The sequence below is a fragment of the Panulirus ornatus genome, chromosome 27, assembly GCF_036320965.1.
Source record: "Panulirus ornatus isolate Po-2019 chromosome 27, ASM3632096v1, whole genome shotgun sequence".
Lineage (NCBI taxonomy): Eukaryota > Metazoa > Arthropoda > Malacostraca > Decapoda > Palinuridae > Panulirus > Panulirus ornatus.
In genome coordinates this window covers 5,421,640-5,446,386 of record NC_092250.1, presented here as the reverse complement: position 1 = coordinate 5,446,386, position 24,747 = coordinate 5,421,640, and the positions used below count along the sequence as shown (strand labels likewise).

General features: G+C 45.3%; 1 long non-coding RNA gene across 1 annotated transcript in view; it reads right to left on the bottom strand.

Moving 5' to 3' along the window:
* LOC139757476 (uncharacterized) overlaps positions 1–24,747 on the bottom strand; it is a 487,251-nt gene that overhangs the window by 378,719 nt on the left and 83,785 nt on the right. The window contains exon 3 of the long non-coding RNA XR_011714639.1: positions 3,037–3,136. This is a non-coding gene — a long non-coding RNA (uncharacterized lncRNA). The remainder of the gene's footprint in view (positions 1–3,036; positions 3,137–24,747) is intronic.

The following is a 24,747-nucleotide window of genomic DNA, read 5'->3' as shown; positions in this document are numbered from 1 at the left end:
AAAAATATAAATATATATATATATATATATATATATATATATATATATATATATATATATATATATATATATATATATATATATATATATATATATACATATATATATATATCAGATCGGATTTGATGTCTTGTTAAGATATACGAATGAAGTCTTCCCTAAAAGCCAGTGTTATATGACGAAGGTAAAGGGGTATCATTGCTTCGTGTGTACAAGGAGTTGGTCAATTGTAATGTATAGAAAAACCACATTGTGCTATCTGGGGGTCGTGGGTTGCTTAAACCTTTGGAAGAGCTGATAATAAATGACTTTATTTTGTCATACTGAATAGCTATCTAATAACTACAGTTTCTTTATTTACTTAGAAGATGATAACACTATCTTTCTGCCTCTACTCCTAACAACACTCTTACCGTTCATATTGAAGACAGAAGAGTTAGAAGCTAACACACTCAATCTTCAGATCTACTTTTCCTTACGGTGTAATATCTACAGACAATATAGTACCCAACCTCCATCAAGGAACAGACTGGCTACACATGACAGACATATCCAACATTGTCCAGCGCATTGTATCTGCATTCTGACTTGAAATCCTCCATAGACATTATATCACAGTCAATAAACGTCTTCATTGCGCCCTACACTACACACACTGTCGCCCCCAGCGCTGTTTGTAGTGGGGCCCCCTGTCACACATCATCACTGGAGCAAATTACGTCACCATAAAAGTGCTTTTGCTGGCCCGGCAAATGACCGTCTTGAATCGTAACAGCGGACGCTGTATCACCCTCGTCGCTCATGGCTGTCGTAAATGATATAACGAAAGAGGATTTTATCGAGTGACTGTCATTAGAGTCTAAAGCCACTCGCAAAAGGCATAATGTAAAATTGAATCAAGATTTACGATTAAATCCTCCAGACAAACTAAGTTATATAGGGAAAGGAGACGAGGTGATACCCTAGTCTGTTATCTACAAGTGCAAAGGGAATTGGAAAGTATGAAGGAGACTGGACACGCTGGGCGAGACGGAAGTGAAGCGAGGCGATGGCGCAGCGGAGGTTGGACGCCCTGAGCGAGAAGGAAGTGAAGCGAGGCGATGGCACAACGGAGGTTGGACGCGCTGAGCGAGAAAGAAGTGAAGCGAGGCGATGGCACAACGGACGTCGGACGCGCAGGGCGAGACGGATGTGAAGCGAGGCGATGGCGCGGCGAGAGTTGTGTGACTTGGTGCGCAACACCGCCTCGCCAGCATCGTCCTGCTCGCCACACCAGCATTCACCGCCACTAATTGCGACGCCACTAATCCTATTACGACGGCCAACTGCCCCCAGGCATTGTGTCTAAGCCTTGCGTTACGAGCGGCGATCAACTCCCACAATCCAAACCGTAAATACCAGGGTTCGAACGCATTTACCTCAATTCGGGATCGATTACAGCGGAAACGACAACTCTCAGTGGTTGATCACAGTGGCCACCCTTCCTCCCACTGTCCCCTCCTCCTAACCTCCTCCTCTTCCTCCTCCTCCTCCTTTGTCCATCTACCGGGTCTTGGTCGAAAGGAGCGCATGGAGGAGAGGAGATGAAGCAGGTGTGGAGGATAGCGAGGGATGGAAGGGTGGAGGAGGAGAGGAGGTGAGGTGGGCAGTGAGCCGTAGGACTCCAGTGGTGGACTGTGGTGGTGGCAGAGAGGGAGGACAGTGGGTGGGGAGAGAGAGAGAGAGAGAGAGAGAGAGAGAGAGAGAGAGAGAGAGAGAGAGAGAGAGAGAGAGAGAGAGAGAGAGAGGAGATAAAAAGAGAAAGAAGGGGACAGAGAGAGAGAGAGAGGGAGAGGGGATAGAGTGAGAAAGGGGATACAGAGAGAGAGAGAGAGAGAGAGAGAGAGAGAGAGAGAGAGAGAGAGAGAGAGAGAGAGAGAGAGGGAGAGAGAGAGAGACGGAGCCAATCGGGCAAGGGTGGGCGTCCACACTCACTCTCTCTCTCTCTTCTGACAGTGATGGGGGAACACCAGCTGAGGGTATGTGAATATGTATCCGGAAGCCACAGAAAATGAGAAATATCAAATAATAATAATAATAATAACGCACCCATGGCCACTCGTCAGAGCCCAAAAATCAAAAGACACATAAAGAAAATCCTTCGTTTCAAGCACACACACACACACACACACACATGAAAGCCACTCAGCTGAATCAGGTGATCAGGTTGAGATATGCCACCTTCTTCACTCGAGGTATGTATGTATGGATGGTTGAACTACGTACAGCAGATGCCTGGTCGAACCACCCCCTAAGCTGGTTGAAGGGTCGAGGATCCATGGTCGACTGTGTGGTGTACACACACACACACAGAGACATGGTAGTTTAGGTGTACCAGACATGGTGGTTAAGGCAGTCGATTTACCCAAGATGTCCATAAGGTCGAGCTATGCATAATCAAGCACTTAATCAAGGTACTTAAATGTACGACTTCGTTTCTTCAGCTGCTGAGTTGCCAAAAGGAAAAAATCACCTTTTTTTTTTTTCCATCTCATCATAGCAGCTATATACGGTGAGGCCCAGCATGGACGAAATGCCATAGACGAATGCCACGGGAGCCACACAATGGTGAACTGTGACCTCTCGAACCACAGACACATTGAAGCCGCTTCAGAAAACAACGAATCCGCTTCAGAAACAACGAAGCTGCTTCAGAAACAACGAACCCCATCAGATACAGTGAGGCCCAGCATGGACGACCTGCCAGAGACGAGCGAAATGGGAGCCACACAATGGTACGTTGTGACCTCTCGAACCACAGACACACTGAAGTCGCTTTAGAAACAACGAAGCCACTTCAGAAACAACGAAGCTGCTTCAGAAACAACGAACCCGCTTCAGAAACAACGAAACTGCTTCAGAAAACAACGAACCCGCTTCAGAAACAACGAAGCCGCTTCAGAAACAACGAACCCTACCAGAGATGCAGCCCGGCCAGGGGGCAACAGCGTTGGGGGTGTGTGTCGGGGTATGTTGTATGGGTGCTTAGGTACTTACCTCGACATCTTCACACGTACTGGGAAGGGATCAACTTTCGGAGGCTTCCATAGAACTCCAGGTGAGCTGTAGCCAGGTGCCATACGAAGCGGCGTCTTACCTGCAAAAGACAAGGAAAGAATCATTCATTAGATTTGAGCCTCAAGGGACAGAGACACCACCACAAGATGATCTTCTATGGTAACAGTCCATTAAAGCCAGAGTAATGGAGGAATGAGGTTGTTGGAACCACATGGAAGAGTGATTGTTACGACCCAAGTGTGCAGCGGTGGTAGTTTGAAGCAGTTTGAAGTTGTATAGCAGTGTTGGTAAGGGTAAGTGTTACTATCATCACGACTTAACACAAGAAACTTGCGGGAAATGATATAGAACACAGTCGCACTAATGTATTCTAGCACACACACACTCACATGTGTGTGTGTGTGTGTGTGTGTGTGTGTGCGTGCGTGTGCGTGCGTGTGCGTACGTGTGTGTGTGTGTGTGATGGTGGAGAGGCGTCAGTATGTAGTTTTTCTTTCTCAAATCAAAACAAAAATGGACTCCTTGCAAAGTCCAGGTTCTTCAAGAGACTTTGTGCAGTTTCCATTAGCAAACGCGTATGGCACCCTGGCTGGGTGACATTCATTCTTTTAAGACGAGAGAGAGAGAGAGAGAGGAACGCCTGCAATGCCTCAAAAGATATCACGATTGATTTGACAAATAGAATCGTTAATCAGGTCGTAAAGGATGTGGATATGAAAGAATAGAATATATATATATATATATATATATATATATATATATATATATATATATATATATATATATATATATATATATATATATATATATATATAATGTATATCAACTGACTGTTTTATTTCTCTCTTGTGTCTCCCCTGATGATGTGATTATTACACGAAAGTGCACTTGGGAGCTTTCCGTGTTTCATTTTCCCCGTGGACTCATAGGAATATCTTGATCACGCGCAAAATTGTGATCCTTTCCAATATATACAAGATAACACTGTGTCCTTGTGCAGATAGAATTTCCCCTAATTAGATCATAAAGCGAAGGCAAAATAAATGATAAATGTCTCAGTCCCGATTATAAGTGATTTATTGGTGTTTTCCAATTATTGGTGCTATCACTGGTGGGTATCTGAAGTGGCTGGATCAGTGTTCGGATGTCCGAACCAAATGAACCCTTATTTGAGTGTTTCAAACCGACTGAACCATACAGTGTTCGAACAGCCGAACCAAATGAACCCATAATTAGTGTTTTTAAAACCAACTGAACCGTACAGTGTTCGAACGGTCGAACCAATGAACCCTTATTTCAGTGTTCTAAACCGAGTGAATCATACAGTGTTGAACGGCCGAACCAAATGAACCCATAATTAGTGTTTTTAAACCAACTGAACCATACAGTGTTCGAACGGTCGAACCAATGAACCCTTATTTCAGTGTTTTAAACCGAGTGAACCATACAGTGTTGAACGGCCGAACCAAATGAACCCATAAGTAGTGTTTTTAAACCAAATGAACCATACAGTGTTCGAACGGCCGAACGAAACGAACCCATAATTAGTGTTTTTAAACCAAATGAACCATACAGTGTTCGAACGGCCGAACCAAATGAACCCTCATTTGAGTATTTTAAAGTGAATGAACCATACAGAGTTCGAACCAAATGAACCCATGGTTAGTGCTTCTAAACCATATGAACATTAGCCAAATATGCTGGTGATTTCTTCTTTCGTGTTCATGTGCTTTGTTAGATACAGGCTTCTGACTCAGTCATCATATACAGGCCCCCTGACTCAGTCATCATATACAGGCCCCTGACTCAGTCATCATATACAGGCCTCTGACTCAGTCATCATATACAGGCCTCTGACTCAGTCATCATATACAGGCCTCTGACTCAGTCATCATATACAGGCCCCCTGACTCAGTCATCATATACAGGTCCCTGATTCAGTCATCATATACAGGCCTCTGACTCAGTCATCATATACAGGCCTCTGACTCAGTCATCATATACAGGTCCCTGACTCAGTCATCATATACAGGCCCCCCTGACTCAGTCATCATAAACAGGCCCCCCTGACTCAGTCATCATATACAGGCCCCCCTGACTCAGTCATCATATACAGGCCCCCTGACTCAGTCATCATATACAGGCCCCCTGACTCAGTCATCATATACAGGCTTCTGACTCAGTCATCATATACAGGCCCCCTGACTCAGTCATCATATACAGGTCCCTGATTCAGTCATCATATACAGGCCCCCTGACTCAGTCATCATATACAGGCTTCTGACTCAGTCATCATATACAGGCCCCCTGACTCAGTCATCATATACAGGCTTCTGACGCAGTCATCATATACAGGCCCCCTGACTCAGTCATCATATACAGGCCCCTGACTCAGTCATCATATACAGGCCCCCTGACTCAGTCATCATATACAGGCCTCTGACTCGGTCATCATATACAGGCTTCTGACTCAGTCATCATATACAGGCCCCCTGACTCAGTCATCATATACAGGTCCCTGACTCAGTCATCATATACAGGCCCCTGACTCAGTCATCATATACAGGCCCCCTGACTCAGTCATCATATACAGGCCCCCTGACTCAGTCATCATATACAGGTCCCTGATTCAGTCATCATATACAGGCCCCCTGACTCAGTCATCATATACAGGCCCCCTGACTCAGTCATCATATACAGGCCCCTGACTCAGTCATCATATACAGGCCCCCTGACTCAGTCATCATATACAGGTCCCTGACTCAGTCATCATATACAGGCCCCCTGACTCAGTCATCATATACAGGCCCCCTGACTCAGTCATCATATACAGGCCCCTGACTCAGTCATCATATATAGGCCCCTGACTCAGTCATCATATACAGGTCCCTGACTCAGTCATCATATACAGGCCCCTGACTCAGTCATCATATACAGGTCCCTGATTCAGTCATCATATACAGGCCCCTGACTCAGTCATCATATATAGGCCCCTGACTCAGTCATCATATACAGGCCCCTGACTCAGTCATCATATACAGGTCCCTGACTCAGTCATCATATACAGGCCCCCTGACTCAGTCATCATATACAGGCCCCCTGACTCAGTCACCATATACAGGCCCCTGACTCAGTCATCATATACAGGCCCCTGACTCAGTCATCATATACAGGTCCCTGACTCAGTCATCATATACAGGCCTCTGACTCAGTCATCATATACAGGCCCCCCTGACTCAGTCATCATATACAGGCCCCCCTGACTCAGTCATCATATACAGGCCCCCCTGACTCAGTCATCATATGCAGGCCTCTGACTCAGTCATCATATACAGGCTTCTGACTCAGTCATCATATACAGGTCCCTGACTCAGTCATCATATACAGGCTTCTGACTCAGTCATCATATACAGGCCCCTGACTCAGTCATCATATACAGGCCCCCTGACTCAGTCATCATATACAGGTCCCTGACTCAGTCATCATATACAGGCCCCCTGACTCAGTCATCATATACAGGTCCCTGACTCAGTCATCATATACAGGCCCCCCTGACGCAGTCATCATATACAGGCCCCCCTGACTCAGTCATCATATACAGGCCTCTGACTCAGTCATCATATACAGGCTTCTGACTCAGTCATCATATACAGGCCCCCTGACTCAGTCATCATATACAGGCTCCTGACTCAGTCATCATATAAAGGCCCCTGACTCAGTCATCATATACAGGCCTCCTGACTCAGTCATCATACAAGGGCTCCAGATTTCGAGTACGACATCAAACAGAACAATGTACTGGCTTAGGAGGAGGAGGAGGAGGAGGAGGAGGAGGAGGAGGAGGAGGAGGAGGAGGAGGAAGTTGAGGAGGAGGAGGAGGAGGAGGTTGAAGAGGAGGAGGAGGAGGAGGTGTGCTGCCTCCTCCCCATGTGTACGTCATCACACTGCGACTCCAATGAGACAGAGGCTGGAGCCCATTCCAACAGGGAGCGTCAAGATGACTTGGTTCATTTGGCGAGTTATCCCACGTCTCGCTTCGTGCGCTCGGAAATGACACTCCCTGACAATCCCCCATTGATTCTGACGTCTTCCTCTGTGATAAGAGATGAAGTGGCCATGGGTAAGAAAAGTTCTGTATCGTCTGCTGCGTAGAGGAAGCATGATTGGCTCTGGTCCAGTTTTCTTGGCTTTGGATGGACCCGTTTTCTTCCACATCATGTTTATGCATCAGACTGTGATCCTCTGATACCAGGTTTGTTATATAAAACTCTATGTTTCCCTGCCCAGAGATGCTGGAGAGGATTTACCCCTCTCTCTTAAGAACCCTTTTCCAATTCACCTGACTGACCACCCTGTCCATCAACAGATCAAATCGCCATGGCGACAGTGCACATCCAAGACGTACACGAACCTTCACTACAGACTTGACCCAACGCGCTTTCGCTGTAAGCCTTCTGCTGCTTAGTTGAGTATCGTGTGATATTAGAATTACTTCTCAATTAGGGTTTGGTAGGATTTCTGGCGCAGCTTCGTAGCAACAAGCTCTCGGAAGGTCATTATCTACCCTCTCATAATGGCCCAGAACTAGAATATTGGTGCTTAGATCCCTCATAGCCGTAATGAACCTTGCTGGCTACAAGAATCCTCTTCCCTTCATCCATCACCCACAATACAGCACAGTCCCAGGTGTTTACATCAACAAAGACTGATGGATAACATATGAGTTTGCAGACTCCAGGTAAGATGGAGATGAGAGGGCTTACCTCCCTCAGAGGTCTGGTGAAGCCTTAAGCTGGACGTAAAGGCAATGAATTGAGACGAGTGATCTCCCTGGATTTCATAAAGACTTCGCGTCTCCTGCAGAGTATATGATTTGTGTGGTAGTTTCAAGGACCTTCTCCAAGGACGGAGGCTTGCGGTAGGTACCAGGGAACCAACCAGCCAGCCTCGTGGGATGTGAGAAGACGACGAAAGATATTCCCTGATAACACTGGACACAATATCTGTTAGTGTACTGTAGATGGGGAGCACTTAGTTCCATTGAGACATGAGCATCGTCACTTTTTTACTGGAGAGCCATTTACATCCAAGACACGGGTTGGGAACGGCTAATCTACCGTCTCAGTGATGGTCTTACAACCCGTCTCATTGTCTGGAAACAGGGCCAACGAGGCCGACCCACGAACGCTGTCCAGTCTGACAGATTGAGATGGGCAGAACAGCAGTGAGACACGAGCAGTTGGATCAGGATTGGATTCCCAGCGTCTCGACTTCTGGAAATCGCCACACGAGGCCTAGGCTGTCCTGGTTAGCTACGTCCACTCACGTACACTAGTGAACTATACAGTCTGGTTCTTCAGTCACCTCACCTGGTCAGAGAGCAATGCAGTTGAGCCCAAAAAAAAAAAGGACAATAGTCATCTCATCATCAAGTCTCTTGGGGGTTTAGAATAAGGGCACCAGATACACGTATGCACTAAAAGCGTTCCCACACCGCAATCAAACCCACGCCATGTCTCTATACTCTCTATACCTAACCTTCTATACTTCAACTGCACCTTCATTCCCTTGTCTAACTCCTTCCTCTTCATACCCTAGCCATCTAAAGTGGGTAGAGAGGGGAGTTGCCATCAGGCAGACCCGCTTCCCCCACGACGGACGGAAGGAAATGCATAATCAGGGCAACGGATCTCCTCCTCCTCCTTCTCCTCCTTGCTTCAAAGAGCCGCTGAGGCGTTTCCCTTGGTTAACTGTGAGGGCTGACGATTTAAGAAGGCTCGAATGTCTGGCAACTGGTTCGTTCCATGTTCAGCTCGTGGCCTCGGCGGAGTCTATTGAGGTTTGGACTTTTGTGCAAGTCTCTGTGGCTGACACTCACTCTCTCTCTCTGACTCTGACTCTCTCTCTCTCTCTCTCTCTCTCTCTCTCTCTCTCTCTCTCTCTCTCTCTCTCTCTCTCTCTCTCTCTCTCTCTGAGCTACAAAGTCTCGGATTTCCTCATCACGTACACCCACTCTATTCATAAGCAGTTCTTCTGCTACTTACTTTCTTTTTCTCTCTTCCTCGTCTCCTCTTGCGATCATTGCTCGTGGATTTCCCCCCGTCATTGCCTCCCTCTATTGTCTGTATTTCTCTCTCTTTCCTCTTCTCCTCCTCCGCTTGGCCCCCAGCCTCCTCTCCCAGCCCGAGGTTAATTTTTCTTCGGCTTTTGTGCTTAGAGGTTTACCCCGCCTTCTTCATCCCCATCTGTATCATGCTCTCGCATTCTCCAGCTCGGGCGGTCGCGCATCTCTCGTGTCTTTTTACAACGTCCTCTTCCTTCTCATGTTGGATCCTTTCCTCTAATAACTGTGACAGTTTTCTACATTTCATACTCGATTTTCCTGGAGGATAGGAAAGGCTTCCATCGCCCTTGGCAAGCTGAGGTCGTCCTTCAAGTGGGTCTCGGATGAAAGAACAGAATTCTTGTGTTTATCTATTTTGTCTTCCTTTTTTTTTCGTACGTATTCGCCATCTCCCTCGTTAGCGAGGTCGCGTTAAGAACAGAGGACTGAGCCTTTTGAGGAAATATCCTCACTTGGGCCCCCTTTTTCTGTTTCTTCTTTTGGAAGATTAAAAACGAGAGGGGAGGATTTCCAGCAGCCCCCCCGCTCAGCTCCCTCGCCTTTTAGTCGCCTTCTACGACACGCAGGGAATACGTGGGCAAGTATTCTTTCTTCCCTATCCCCAGGGATATCTTGTGTTTACATGTAGGATAATTATACTTGAGGCTGCGTTTGAAGGAGATCTATACTTTATGTAGAGTCTTTAAGCTCAGCGTGTTTCTCGACATTGATGAAGACATGAACTAGAACAGAATGAAGGGAATCAGACCTGAACGTAGTGGTGGTACCAACAGATTTACGTCAAGCGAGTGAAGTGGTTAAAGGGAACTGATCAAAGTCCTTGACTTTTACTGCAGTGGTCTATGGGTTCCTGATGTCTTCCACTTAAACAGCCTCGTAATTACCCAGTGGTCTGTATGCCTCTGTACTCCTCCCACATCAGCCACTTTACACCATTACTTACACAAGACAGACGTCGGTAAATAGTGCCAATGTACTTTTCTGTAAGTGAAGAGATGGGAGCCACCTCCAGCCCCTGAGCAATCCAATAATCACTGGTGACCACTGAACTCTAAATATAATCCAATGGTTATTAGTGAACACTGAACACCAAATATAATCCTGCATTCAGTGGTTCCCAATGAACTTCAGTTACATCCCTTCACCCACTAGCGTCCACTGAACATCAAATATACTCCAGCCATCGCTGGTGTCTACTGAACACCAGATATGCTCCCAACACTCACTGATGCTCACTGAACACCAGCGTGCCTCACCGACTCCCTAACCTCACCCTGTGTGTTGATAGCCTGTCTCTCCCATCCACCCATCCACACTCCCTCCACCTACGTCCTTCCTATATACAAATCATAAGAGAGAAAAAGACCACATTTACTCATCTCACAGCTTACGTGTGAGTCATGCCAGGGATCCCCTGGCCTCAGAAGTGAACCTCCGCCCGCCATCTGAAACAAAGGCTTCATATCCTTAACACCATCTCATCTGAAATGCCTCTCAGAGAGAGAGAGAGTATGATACCACCCCAGTATGGCTTCGCGGGCGAGGCACTCACCACCAAGGGACATGGGATGATGGGGACCCCAGCGCGCACACACAGACTGCCTCTCATTATAGAAGAAGGTAGCTAACCCCGACCCAACCCCATGCCGCCCATTGCCGTCTCCAAAGTCACACGTAAAGTTACACTGACCCATTACAGCTCAAGAGAGTTAATAGGCTCTAGTGGAGTGTTCACTACCGATAACTTAGGTTCGGATCCTGAAGAAAAAAACTGCTAAAGGGGTTTGCGAGCGATCCTCTTCGTTTCTGACACTTATGAAGCTGGTTTTTCTCGAAGGGTTTATGATCGATGTGGCCTCGAATAATATCATCTCGTGAAGGTATATAGTTTCTGATACCATTTCACTTACGTGATACAAGACATGATACAGCGTCGTCCAAGACTCCTTCGTGAAAAATATGTGTTCTATCAATGAAGCATATTTACACATTTATGAGAACGATATGTTCGTCTATGATAAGAGGCCGTATCGCCGAAAAAGATTTGACAAAGACTCTGCCAGAAAATCATGGCGAAATATACAGTAATGTTCTTGCGTCGAAACACATCGCTCCCCAAACCTCACACACCATACGTGTATCATATACATATATTCTCAAATGTATCCATAACTTTATATACATACATGATGATACAATCACGTAGTCTTTATATATATATATATATTATATATATATATATATATATATATATATATATATATATATATATATATATATTATATATATAAATACTCTCCCTGGGGATAGAGGAGAAAGAATACTTCCCACGTATTCCCTGCGTGTCGTAGAAGGCGACTAAAAGGGGAGGGAGCGGGGGGGGGGGGGGGGGGGGGGGGGGCTGGAAATCCTCCCCTTTCGTTTTCTTTTAATTTTTCCAAAAGAAGGAACAGAGAAGAGGGCCAAGTGAGGATACTCCCTCAAAGGCCCAGTCCTCTGTTCTCAACGCTAACGCGGGAAATGGCGAATAGTACGAAAGAAAGATATATATATATATATATATATATATATATATATATATATATATATATATATATATATATATATATATATATATATTGGCCAGACGGGCAAAACAGTAAGTGAGAGATGCTATTGGCACGGTCACTCAGTACGCAGGGATGACCACAAAAATGCGATCGCTAAAACACTATGTCATGAACTCGATCACCCTCTACACCTTAACAACCCAACTACATCGTACTCCTCTTGTGATTACACATAAAGTCATTGAATACGTGTTAATTACTAATACTAAAGACCTTTGATTTGGCCCCAAGTAACTTTAAAAGAACATCCTGTGATCCACCCAATCATTATGAAAGAGTTATCGAGAAACGATAACATTACAAGAACAGTGGAACAGTTGAACACACACACACACACACACCTCGTCACACACACACACACACATACACACACACACACACACACACACACACACACACCTCGTCACACAGATCCACTCACCCAACCCTCACCTTAACCACAAGATATCCCCCCCCCACCCTTCTTCCACACACACACACACACACACACACACACACACACACTCGTCACACACACACACACACACACACACACACACACACACACACACACACACACCTCACCACACAGATCCACTCACCCAACCCTCACCTTAACCACAAGATACCCCCCCCCCCACCCTTCTTCCACACACACACACACACACACACACACACCTCGTCACACACACACACACACACACACACACACACCTCGTCACACACACACACACACACACACACACACACACACACACACACACACCTCGTCACACACACACACACACACACACACACACACACACACACACACACACACACACACACACACACACCTCGTCACACACACACACACCTCGTCACACAGATCCACTCACCCAACCCTCACCTTAACCACAAGATACCCCCCCCCACCCTTCTTCCACAGACACACACACACACACACACACACCTCGTCACACAGATCCACTCACCCAACCCTCACCTTAACCACAAGATATCCCCATCCCCCACCCTTCTTCCACACACACACACACACACACACACACACACCATCCCACCCACCCACTTTCCCTTTAACGGTCATGCCCGTATATCAATCCTGCCTGGCACTTGGGAGTCGAAATAGTTGTGTGCTGGTGTTGGGAATTCAAAAAAAAAAGAGAAAAAAAAGAGACTTTATGAATTGTTTGCACCAGATGAAGAGCGGGATTGTCTCCGTGAAATATGTAGTGATGCGTGTTAGATGGAATTGACATGTTAGATGGAATTAACTGAATTCCGAGTAAATTGCGATTTTACCTTCATAATCATCGTCATGGACTAGCGTCATCATCATATCAACCATATATATATATATATATATATATATATATATATATATATATATATATATTCCTATGAGTCCACGGGGAAAATGAAACACGATAAGTTCCCAAGGGCACTTTCGTGTCATAATCACATCATCAGGGGAGACACAAGAGAGAAATATAACAGTCAGTTGATATACATGGAAGAGACGAAGCTAGGACGCCATTTGGTAAACAATCGTTCATAAACATCATTTTACAAATCTTATCAACAATAAAGTTTAATTTGTACAGACCATCACTAATATTAAGATCATAATTCTTTGTGTATCTAATAATTGAAGATTCAATTACATTTCTCGTGGTAATAGAGTTAGAGTTAATAACTGAGATGGCATTACTCCAGTGCACTTGGGAACTTATCGTGTTTCATTTTCCCCCGTGGACTCATAGGAATATCTTGATTACGCGCAAAATTGCGATCCTTTCCAATATATATATATATATATATATATATATATATATATTATCCCTGGGGATAGGGGAGAAAGAATACTTCCCACGTATTCCCTGCGTGTCGTAGAAGGCGAAGGCGACTAAAAGGGGAGGGAGCGGGGGGCTGGAAATCTTCCCCTCTCGTTTTTTTTTTTAATTTTCCAAAACAAGGAACAGAGAAGGGGGCCAGGTGAGGATATTCCCTCCAAGGCCCAGTCCTCTGTTCTTAACGCTACCTCGCTAAAGCGGGAAATGGCGAATAGTTTGAAAGAAAGAATATATATATATATATATATATATATATATATATATATATATATATATATATATATATATATATATATATATAGATAGATAGATAGATACATACATACATACATACATACATAGATACATACATACATACATACATACATACATACATACATACATACATACATACAGCCCTGGGGATAGGGGAGAAAGAATACTTCTCACGTATTACCTCGGGGAGCGGGGGGCTGGAAATCCTCCCCTTCCGTTTTTATGTTTCCAAAATATGGAACAGAGAAGGGAGCCAAGTGAGGATATTACGTCTAAGGCTCAGTCCTGTGTTCTTAACGCTACCTCGCTAACACGAGAAATGGCGAATATATATATATATATATATATATATATATATATATATATATATATATATATATATATATATATATATATATATATATATATATATCTTTTCTTTCATTCATACTATTCGCCATTTCCCGCATTAGCGAGGTAGCGTTAAGAACAGAGGACTGGGCCTTTGAGGGAATATCCTCACCTGGCCCCCTTCTCTGTTCCTTCTTTTGGAAAATTAAAAAAAAAAATGAGAGGGGAGGATTTCTAGCCCCCCGCTCCCTTCCCTTTTAGTCGACTTCTACGACACACAGGGAATACGTGGGAAGTATTCTTTCTCCCCTATCCCCAGGTATATATATATATATATATATATATATATATATATATATATATATATATATATATATATATATATATATATATATATATATATATGAAAATAAAGAAAATATATACATAGTAGGAGTTCAGGTTATTTAATTCACTGAAATTTTAAAACACACAAAATGTTTCAGGCAAGAAATATTTGGAAAAAAAATAAGCAGATAATAGAAATAATATCATCCATAAATTCTTTATCATAAGTTCAGTTTATTCCTTACGTACACCAAGAAAAGGAAGATAATAAGTAAGGTAATATTACCACGGACGGGGGCAGTGCGCTGGGAAAAGTGTTGGCTTGGGAGAGTGCTCGCTGGGGAAAGAGTTCGCTGAGGAAAGTGTTCGCTGGGGAAAGTGTTCGCTGAGTAAGTGTTCGCTAGGGAAAGTGCTCGCTGGGGAAAGAGTTCGCTGAGGAAAGTGTTCGATGGGGAAAGTGTTCTTTGGGGAGAGAGTTTGCTGGGGAAAGTGTGCGCTGGGGAAAGAGCTCGCTGGGGAAAGAGTTTGCTGGGGAAAGAGTTCGCTGGGGAAAGCGTTCTCTAGGGAAAGTGTTCGCCGGGGAAAGTGTTCGCTGAGGAAAGTGTTCGCTAGGGAAAGAGTTCGCTGGGGAAAGCGTTCTCTAGGGAAAGTGTGCTCTGGGACTTCTTATATAAATCGTTGACCGCACTAACGGAGGTAAGAATTCTTATCCATAAATTCTGGGCAAGGGCGCCACGGTCTAGACTGTAGGATGTGTGACAACGACGTCACAGGAGGACGGAGCCCCAAGCATGAGGCGTGGAGGACGCTGAAGGAGGAAGGGTGAGGGAGGTTGGGAGGGAGGGAGGGAGGGAGGGAGTCTTGATGTGAGGGTGAGGGAGGAAGGGTGATGGGAGGGAAGGGAGATTGTTGAGTGAGGGAGGTGGGAGGGAGTCTTGATGTGATGTTGAGGCGGAGGGTGAGGAGGGAGGGGAAGATGTGTGGAGGGAGGGAGGGAGGGAGTCTTGATGTGAGGTGAGGAGGAAGGGTGAGGGAGGTTGGGAGAGAGGGAGGGAGGGAGTCTTGATGTGAGGTGAGGAGGAAGGGTGAGGGAGGGAGGGAGATGTGTGAGTGTGGAGGGAGGGGAGTCTTGATGTGAGGTGAGGCGGGAGGGTGAGGGAGGGAGGGAGATGTGTGAGGGAGGGAGGGAGGGAGTCTTGATGTGAGGTGAGGCGGGAGGGTGATGGTGAGTGTGTGAGTGTGTGAGTGTGTGAGGGAGGGAGTCTTGATGTGAGGTGAGGCGGGAGGGTGATGGTGAGTGTGTGAGTGTGTGAGGGAGGGAGGGAGTCTTGATGTGAGGTGAGGCGGGAGGGTGAGGGAGGTAGGGAGAGAGGCAGTGGATGAGGAGCTTGTATAAGTGTGGGTAGGGAGGTTAGGTAAGTGGGGAGGTTAGGTAAGTGGGGAGGTTAGACTAGTGGGGAGGTTAGGTAAGTGGGGAGGTTAGGTAAGTGGGGAGGTTAGGCAAGTGGGGAGGTTAGTTAAGTGGGGAGGTTAGGCAAGTGGGGAGGTTAATTAAGTGGGGAGGTTAGGTACGTGGGGAGGTTAGGTAAGTAGGGAGGTTAGTTAAGTGGGGAGGTTAGGCAAGTGGGGAGGTTAGTTAAGTGGGAGGTTAGGCAAGTGGGAGGTTAATTAAGTGGGGAGGTTAGGTACGTGGGAGGTTAGGTAAGTGGGGAGGTTAGGTAAGTGGGGAGGTTAGGTACGTGGGGAGGTTAGGTAAGTGGGGAGGTTAGGTAAGTGGGGAGGTTAGGTACGTGGGGAGGTTAGGTAAGTAGGGAGGTTAGTTAAGTGGGGAGGTTAAGCAAGTGGGGAGGTTAGGCAAGTGGGGAGGTTAATTAAGTGGGGAGGTTAGGTAAGTGGGGAGGTTAGGTAAGTGGGGAGGTTAGGTACGTGGGGAGGTTAGGTACGTGGGGAGGTTAGGTACGTGGGGAGGTTAGGTAAGTGGGGAGGTTAGGTACGTGGGGAGGTTAGGTACGTGGGGAGGTTAGGTAAATGGGGAGGTTAGTTAAGTGGGGAGGTTAGGTAAGTGGGGAGGTTAGGAAAGTGGGGAGGTTAGGTAAGTGGGGAGGTTAGGTACGTGGGGAGGTTAGGTACGTGGGGAGGTTAGGTAAGTGGGGAGGTTAGGTAAGTGGGGATGTTAGGTAAGTGGGGAGGTTAGGTAAGTGGGGAGGTTAGGTAAGTGGGGAGGTTAGGTAAGTGGGGAGGTTAGGCAAGTGAGGCGGTTAGGTAAATGGGGAGGTTAGACTAGTGGGGAGGTTAGGTAAGTGGGGAGGTTAGTTAAGTGGGGAGGTTAGGTAAGTGGGGAGGATAGGCAAGTGGAGAGGTTAGGTAAGTGGGGAGGCTAGGTAAATGGGGAGGTTAGGCAAGTGCGTGGCTCTTGTGCCATTCTTCGTCTGTTTCCTGGCACTACCTCGCTGACGCGGGAAACAGCGATGAAGTACCACATATAGCATAACATAACCAGATGTTTCAATGCAAGTCCATCGGTATAGAGTAGAAGAACACAGAACAGAGAACTCTTTAGAGCGAAGAACTGTACACACGTCTCAGAACACAGTCTCTTGTGGCCAGCTGTGTACTGTAACCTGTCAACCATAAGGGTAGACTGGCATCTATCAGTTGATGAAATCCAGGGTCAAGTGTCCGAGGTTCTGAAGATTTCTGAAGTACCAGAGGAAGTATGGTGGACGCTGAAGGCAGTACAGTAGTCACTGAATCGGGCTCTGGCTTCTGAAGTGTGTTCTCCTGGGTGTTCATATATAGAACATATAGTTAAGGGGATGTTCACCTTCCGTCCTCAACTAGGAATGGTTCAATATGTCGAAATTTGTTCAGTACACTGAACTATTTGTCTAAACTAATCTTGTCTGTTTTTTCACCTGGAGGTCATATATATATGTAACTGCTTTTAAAGAGACGGGACTCAAATGACTTACTTTTTCACCTGGAGGTCATATATATATGTAACTGCTTTTAAAGAGATGGGACTCAAATGACTTGCTTTTTCACCTGGAGGTCATATATATAACTGCTTTTAAAGAGATGGAACTCAAATGACTTACTTTCTTTTGAAATACTTTTCATTGGCAAAGTAAAAAAAAAAAAAATGAGAGTACGTTTTTCTATCCATGTATTAAAATTGCTACGGGGTGTTTACATATTGCGATATGTATTAGAAACAGTCGTTTAAAACATATATTCCAATACCGTTAATGAAATATCTTTGACTGTTTCATTTTCTCTTTTCCCTCACCATCATCCGATGTGTTAGACCATCTGTTGAAGATTCGGATCAAGATATTGGGTTTCAGGCCTTCCCAGACAGTCCTATGGCCATTGGACGATTCAATTCTCACCTCAAGTTCAGTTGTACATTTACCAAAGTTCTTCGTTAATCTCTCTTCGTGTCGTTGCCAGTAATACCCTCCCACTGAAAAAAAAAACATGACCAGATTATCTATTTTTTTTCCGTTCGTCTTTTCCGTTTCAGATCTTCATCAAGGGTTACCGTTGGGAGTATAAACAGGTCCGTTGTTGACGCCTGTTTAGGCCTCTGTTCAGTGATGTTAGAACTTTCCTTCAGCATCAGACGAAGGAGCAACAGTGGGTCGGTATAACACAAGGGTGAGTAAAGGATCGAATGGCATGATTGTCGGTAACGTAATCGAATCTGCTGTTCCTTAGTCACTGCTCGAACTCAGGTATCCGGGTTGATGTGTGTCGTGTCTTTATAGAATCTTGTGGTCGAGGAAGGTCACGAGAGAAGGGAGAGGTTATCACGTCACAACAGAGGAAAGGAGGGAGGGAAGGGAAAGGGAAGGGAAGGGAGGATAAAGAAAGAGCTAGTCTCCCGTTGTAACAGATGGCTCGGGATGATGTCTTGTCACAATGGAGTGAGATGGGTTTATACCCGTCCCGTTACACTCCCGCGGAAGACAGTGGCGCCCTTAAGTCATGCCTTGGAGCATTGCGGTGAGCCAGGCAGAGAAGATCCGACGGTCTAGTATATATATATATATATATATATATGTGTATATGTCTTCTTCCCCGAAGGTAAGTTAGGAGGAAAGTTCTGACTTTCTAAGAAGACTTGGGGAGGCTATGTGGGCGTCAGGTGACGAGTCGCATGTGCAAAAGGAGAGAGTTGAGGAGGGGATGGATGGGTGTAGAGATGTTGTTAGCCTGGGTCATGTTATATGTGTGACCTGGAGAACGTCCGCACCGTGCGATGTCTTTCTTACGGGATGTGGTCTTGACGAAGTGACCAGAGCTCACAGTCACTTCCTACATGGCTCCGGTGGTTCACGGTCGACGAGCCTCTGTCGGTAGCAAATGCTTGTGTGGGAGTGAAGTCCATTGTCATTTTAACCACACAGGCTTACGAAGGATCGTAATATATATATACATATTTTCTACTGGCATACCCTTAATAATCCCTTAAAATCCAATCCCTCAGAATGTAACAGAATCTTATCTAAATCTTCATTTATCAAGACTGAAGCTTTGGTCACGAAAACTCTCCCTTCGACATCTTCAGACAATAATTCACAGAGAACACATGGAATCATGAGTATGCTGGAGACCCGATCATGAAATGAAAACAAAAGATAAACGTGGAATTGGAGTCTCCTGTCATTTACATATTCATGGCAGTGCTGAAGAGCCACAGAGACGGCGTCTAAAAAGATCTTGCCAAAATGTCTGACAACCCCTTTTTTTTTCTTTGTTCCTCTTCGCCTTTGGGTCAGGGAAAATTTTTTTCTTTCCCTCGGTCCCTCGCGTCACAGGCGAGTGTGTGTTTATGGATGAGCAAAGGGCGTCTTGCACCCACGTAGCCTGGACCTGCCAGCAACTCTCATCTCTCCGTGTTTGATATATGCTCCTGGCCTTCCTGCAGATAACCAAGACCAGATTACTGTACGTATATGACAGTATGAACTGGCGCCTGTCATCACCTGAAGTTCTTTCGCTATAGAAGGTATGGGTATACTGAAGTCTTTCTATACCATAACTCTGCCTTATCCAACCACTGCCTTGCTACGTCAGATGAATTCAGACGGACATACTCGTATTTTTCTTTGGATTCAGCCGAGAAAATAAACATCTATTTGTCTCTGAGAGCTGTGGCATACTACCTTCCCTGGAGTGTATAGATTGAGTCGAGACCCCCCGACATTTTTATCGGCATCAACCCGACCCACAGTGGCCCCACCCGTGTCACATACTGAACGAATCTCTCAGAGGACCTAGTCAAATATTCTGTCCTCAGAGCAGACGAACGAATCCATACAAAGCCTTCCCTGCAGGAAATGGACCACCGTGGTCTACAGGTTAGCGTGGCTGATCGTAATGTTCAAATTACAGAGGCATGATATTGTTGAGTATTCCTGGGCAACTGTATGGGAAGGTATTGATTGAGAGGGTGATGGCATGTACAGAGCACCAGATTGGGGAAGAGCAGTTGCGTTCATCCGGGGTCGAGGCAGCATAGGTTCGAATCCTGGTCGCGGCAGTCAGTCTGCAGACAACGCAGCTGTTCACCCATTCCTTTGGGTTAATCGATACAATGGGTATCTTAATCAGGAACTCACAATACACTTCCGCAGGGTGCGTTTGTATAGTACCATGTAAAAATTGTAATAAGTTTTATTTTGGGCAGACTAATAAGGATCTTTCTGTTAAGACTTAAGCAACATGAATATAGAATAAGAACAGAACAAGAATCAAATCCCTTGTTTAATCATGTTAAAAATCATGATCATTGTATTGACTGGAGTAATACCATCTCAATTATTAACTCAACTCCTGTACCACGAGCAACATCACTGAATCTTCTCTTACCTGATACAAAAAAGAGTTGCAACATTAATATTAGTGAAGACCTATACAAATTTATTGTTGACAGAATTTGTAAGCAGATCCCTTTCTTGTTCACATAATAAACTTCTTGATATGCTTGTTGCCAGACTGGAACGCACCCGACCTCCATTCGGGTAATCACTTGTTTAACAAATGGCGTCCTAACTTCGTCTCTTCGCTGTATATCAACTGACTGTTATGCTTCTCTCTTGTGTCTCCCCTGATGATGTGATTATTACACGAAAGTGCACTTGGACCCTTATCGTGTTTCATTCTCCCCGTGGACTCATAGGAATATATATATATATATATCTCGGAAAGCAAAAATGGGTATGTTTGAAGGAATAGTGGTTCCAACAATGTTGTATGGTTGCGAGGCGTGGGCTATGGATAGAGTTGTGCGCAGGAGGATGGATGTGCTGGAAATGAGATGTTTGAGGACGATGTGTGGTGTGAGGTGGTTTGATCGAGTGAGTAACGTAAGGGTAAGAGAGATGTGTGGAAATAAAAAGAGCGTGGTTGAGAGAGCAGAAGAGGGTGTTTTGAAGTGGTTTGGGCACATGGAGAGAATGAGTGAGGAAAGATTGACCAAGAGGATATATGTGTCGGAGGTGGAGGGAACGAGGAGAAGAGGGAGACCAAATTGGTTGTGGAAAGATGGAGTGAAAAGGATTTTGTGTGATCGGGGCCTGAACATGCAGGAGGGTGAGAGGAGGGCAAGGAATAGAGTGAATTGGAGCGATGTGGTATACCAGGGTTGACGTGCTGTCAGTGGATTGAATCAGGGCATGTGGGGCGTCTGGGGTAAACCATGGAAAGCTGTGTAGGTATGTATATTTGCGTGTGTGGACGTATGTATATACATGTGTATGGGGGTGGGTTGGGCCATTTCTTTCGTCTGTTTCCTTGCGCTACCTCGCAAACGCGGGAGACAGCGACAAAGTATAATAAAATATAAAATAATATATGGGGTGCCTGAGGATTGGCGGAATGCGTGCATGGTGCCATTGTGCAGGGGCAAGGGGGATAAGAGTGAGTGCTCAAATTACAGAGGTATAAGTTTGTTGAGTATTCCTGGTAAATTGTATGGGAGGGTGTTGATTGAGAGGGTGAAGGCATGTACAGAGCATCAGATTAGGGAAGAGCTGTGTGGTTTCAGAAGTGGTGGAGGATGTGTGGATCAGGTGTTTGCTTTGAAGAATGTATGGGAGAAATACTTAGAAAAGCAAATGGATTTGTATGTAGCATTTATGGATCTGGAGAAGGCATATGATAGAGTTGATAGAGATGCTCTGTGGAAGGTATTAAGAATATATGGTGTGGGAGGCAAGTTGTTAGAAGCAGTGAGGGGTTTTTATCGAGGATGTGAGGCATGTGTACGTGTAGGAAGAGAGGAAAGTGATTGGTTCTCAGTGAATGTAGGTTTGCGGCAGGGGTGTGTGATGTCTCCATGGTTGTTTAATTTGTTTATGGATGGGGTTGTTAGGGAGGTAAATGCAAGAGTCTTGGAAAGAGGGGCAAGTATGAAGTCTGTTGGGGATGAGAGAGCTTGGGAAGTGAGTCAGTTGTTGTTCGCTGATGATACAGCGCTGGTGGCGGATTCATGTGAGAAACTGCAGAAGCTGGTGACGGAGTTTGGTAAAGTGTGTGGAAGAAGAAAGTTAAGAGTAAATGTGAATGGGAGCGGGGTTATTAGGTACAGTGGGGTTGGGGGTCGAGTCAATTGGGAGGTGAGTTTGAATGGAGAGAGGCTGGAGGAAGTGAAGTGTTTTAGATATCTGGGAGTGGATCTGTCAGCGGATGGAACCATGGAAGCGGAAGTGGATCATCGGGTGGGGGAGGGGGCGAAAATTTTGGGAGCCTTGAAAAATGTGTGGAAGTCGAGAACATTATCTCGGAAAGCAAAAATGGGTATGTTTGAAGGAATAGTGGTTCCAACAATGTTGTATGGTTGCGAGGCGTGGGCTATGGATAGAGTTGTGCGCAGGAGGATGGATGTGCTGGAAATGAGATGTTTGAGGACAATGTGTGGTGTGAGGTGGTTTGATCGAGTAAGTAACGTAAGGGTGGGGGAGATGTGTGGAAATAAAAAGAGCGTGGTTGAGAGAGCAGAAGAGGGTGTTTTGAAATGGTTTGGGCACATGGAGAGAATGAGTGAGGAAAGATTGACCAAGAGGATATATGTGTCGGAGGTGGAGGGAACGAGGAGAAGAGGGAGACCAAATTGGAGGTGGAAAGATGGAGTGAAAAGGATTTTGTGTGATCGGGGCCTGAACATGCAGGAGGGTGAAAGGAGGGCAAGGAATAGAGTGAATTGGAGCGATGTGGTATACAGGGGTTGACGTGCTGTCGGTGGATTGAATCAAGGCATGTGAAGCGTCCGGGGTAAACCATGGAAAGCTGTGTAGGTATGTATATTTGCGTGTGTGGACGTGTGTATGTACATGTGTATGGGGGGGGTTGGGCCATTTCTTTCGTCTGTTTCCTTGCGCTACCTCGCAAACGCGGGAGACAGCGACGAGGTATAAAAAAAAAAAAAATATATATATATATATATATATATATATATATATATATATATATATATATATATATATATATATATATATATATTTTGAAGGTTTGTTGAATGTGTTTGATGATAGAGTGGCAGATATAGGGTGCTTTGGTCGAGGTGGTGTGCAAAGTGAGAGGGTTAGGGAAAATGATTTGGTAAACAGAGAAGAGGTAGTGAAAGCTTTGCGGAAGATGAAAGCCGGCAAGGCAGCAGGTTTGGATGGTATTGCAGTGGAATTTATTAAAAAAGGGGGTGACTGTATTGTTGACTGGTTGGTAAGGTTATTTAATGTATGTATGACTCATGGTGAGGTGCCTGAGGATTGGCGGAATGCGTGCATAGTGCCATTGTACAAAGGCAAAGGGGATAAGAGTGAGTGCTCAAATTACAGAGGTATAAGTTTGTTGAGTATTCCTGGTAATTTATATGGGAGGGTATTGATTGAGAGGGTGAAGGCATGTACAGAGCATCAGATTGGGGAAGAGCAGTGTGGTTTCAGAAGTGGTAGAGGATGTGTGGATCAGGTGTTTGCTTTGAAGAATGTATGGGAGAAATACTTAGAAAAGCAAATGGATTTGTATGTAGCATTTATGGATCTGGAGAAGGCATATGATAGAGTTGATAGAGATGCTCTGTGGAAGGTATTAAGAATATATGGTGTGGGAGGAAAGTTGTTAGAAGCAGTGAAAAGTTTTTATCGAGGATGTAAGGCATGTGTACGTGTAGGAAGAGAGGAAAGTGATTGGTTCTCAGTGAATGTAGGTTTGCGGCAGGGGTGTGTGATGTCTCCATGGTTGTTTAATTTGTTTATGGATGGGGTTGTTAGGGAGGTAAATGCAAGAGTTTTGGAAAGAGGGGCAAGTATGAAGTCTGTTGGGGATGAGAGAGCTTGGGAAGTGAGTCAGTTGTTGTTCGCTGATGATACAACGCTGGTGGCTGATTCATGTGAGAAACTGCAGAAGCTGGTGACTGAGTTTGGTAAAGTGTGTGGAAGAAGAAAGTTAAGAGTAAATGTGAATAAGAGCAAGGTTATTAGGTACAGTAGGGTTGAGGGTCAAGTCAATTGGGAGGTGAGTTTGAATGGAGAAAAACTGGAGGAAGTGAAGTGTTTTAGATATCTGGGAGTGGATCTGGCAGCGGATGGAACCATGGAAGCGGAAGTGGATCATAGGGTGGGGGAGGGGGCGAAAATTCTGGGGGCCTTGAAGAATGTGTGGAAGTCGAGAACATTATCTCGGAAAGCAAAAATGGGTATGTTTGAAGGAATAGTGGTTCCAACAATGTTGTATGGTTGCGAGGCGTGGGCTATGGATAGAGTTGTGCGCAGGAGGATGGATGTGCTGGAAATGAGATGTTTGAGGAAAATGTGTGGTGTGAGGTGGTTTGATCGAGTGAGTAACGTAAGGGTAAGAGAGATGTGTGGAAATAAAAAGAGCGTGGTTGAGAGAGCAGAAGAGGGTGTTTTGAAGTGGTTTGGGCACATGGAGAGAATGAGTGAGGAAAGATTGACCAAGAGGATATATGTGTCGGAGGTGGAGGGAACGAGGAGAAGAGGGAGACCAAATTGGAGGTGGAAAGATGGAGTGAAAAAGATTTTGTGTGATCGGGGCCTGAACATGCAGGAGGGTGAAAGGAGGGCAAGGAATAGAGTGAATTGGAGCGATGTGGTATACCGGGGTTGACGTGCTGTCAGTGGATTGAATCAAGGCATGTGAAGCGTCTGGGGTAAACCATGGAAAGCTGTGTAGGTATGTATATTTG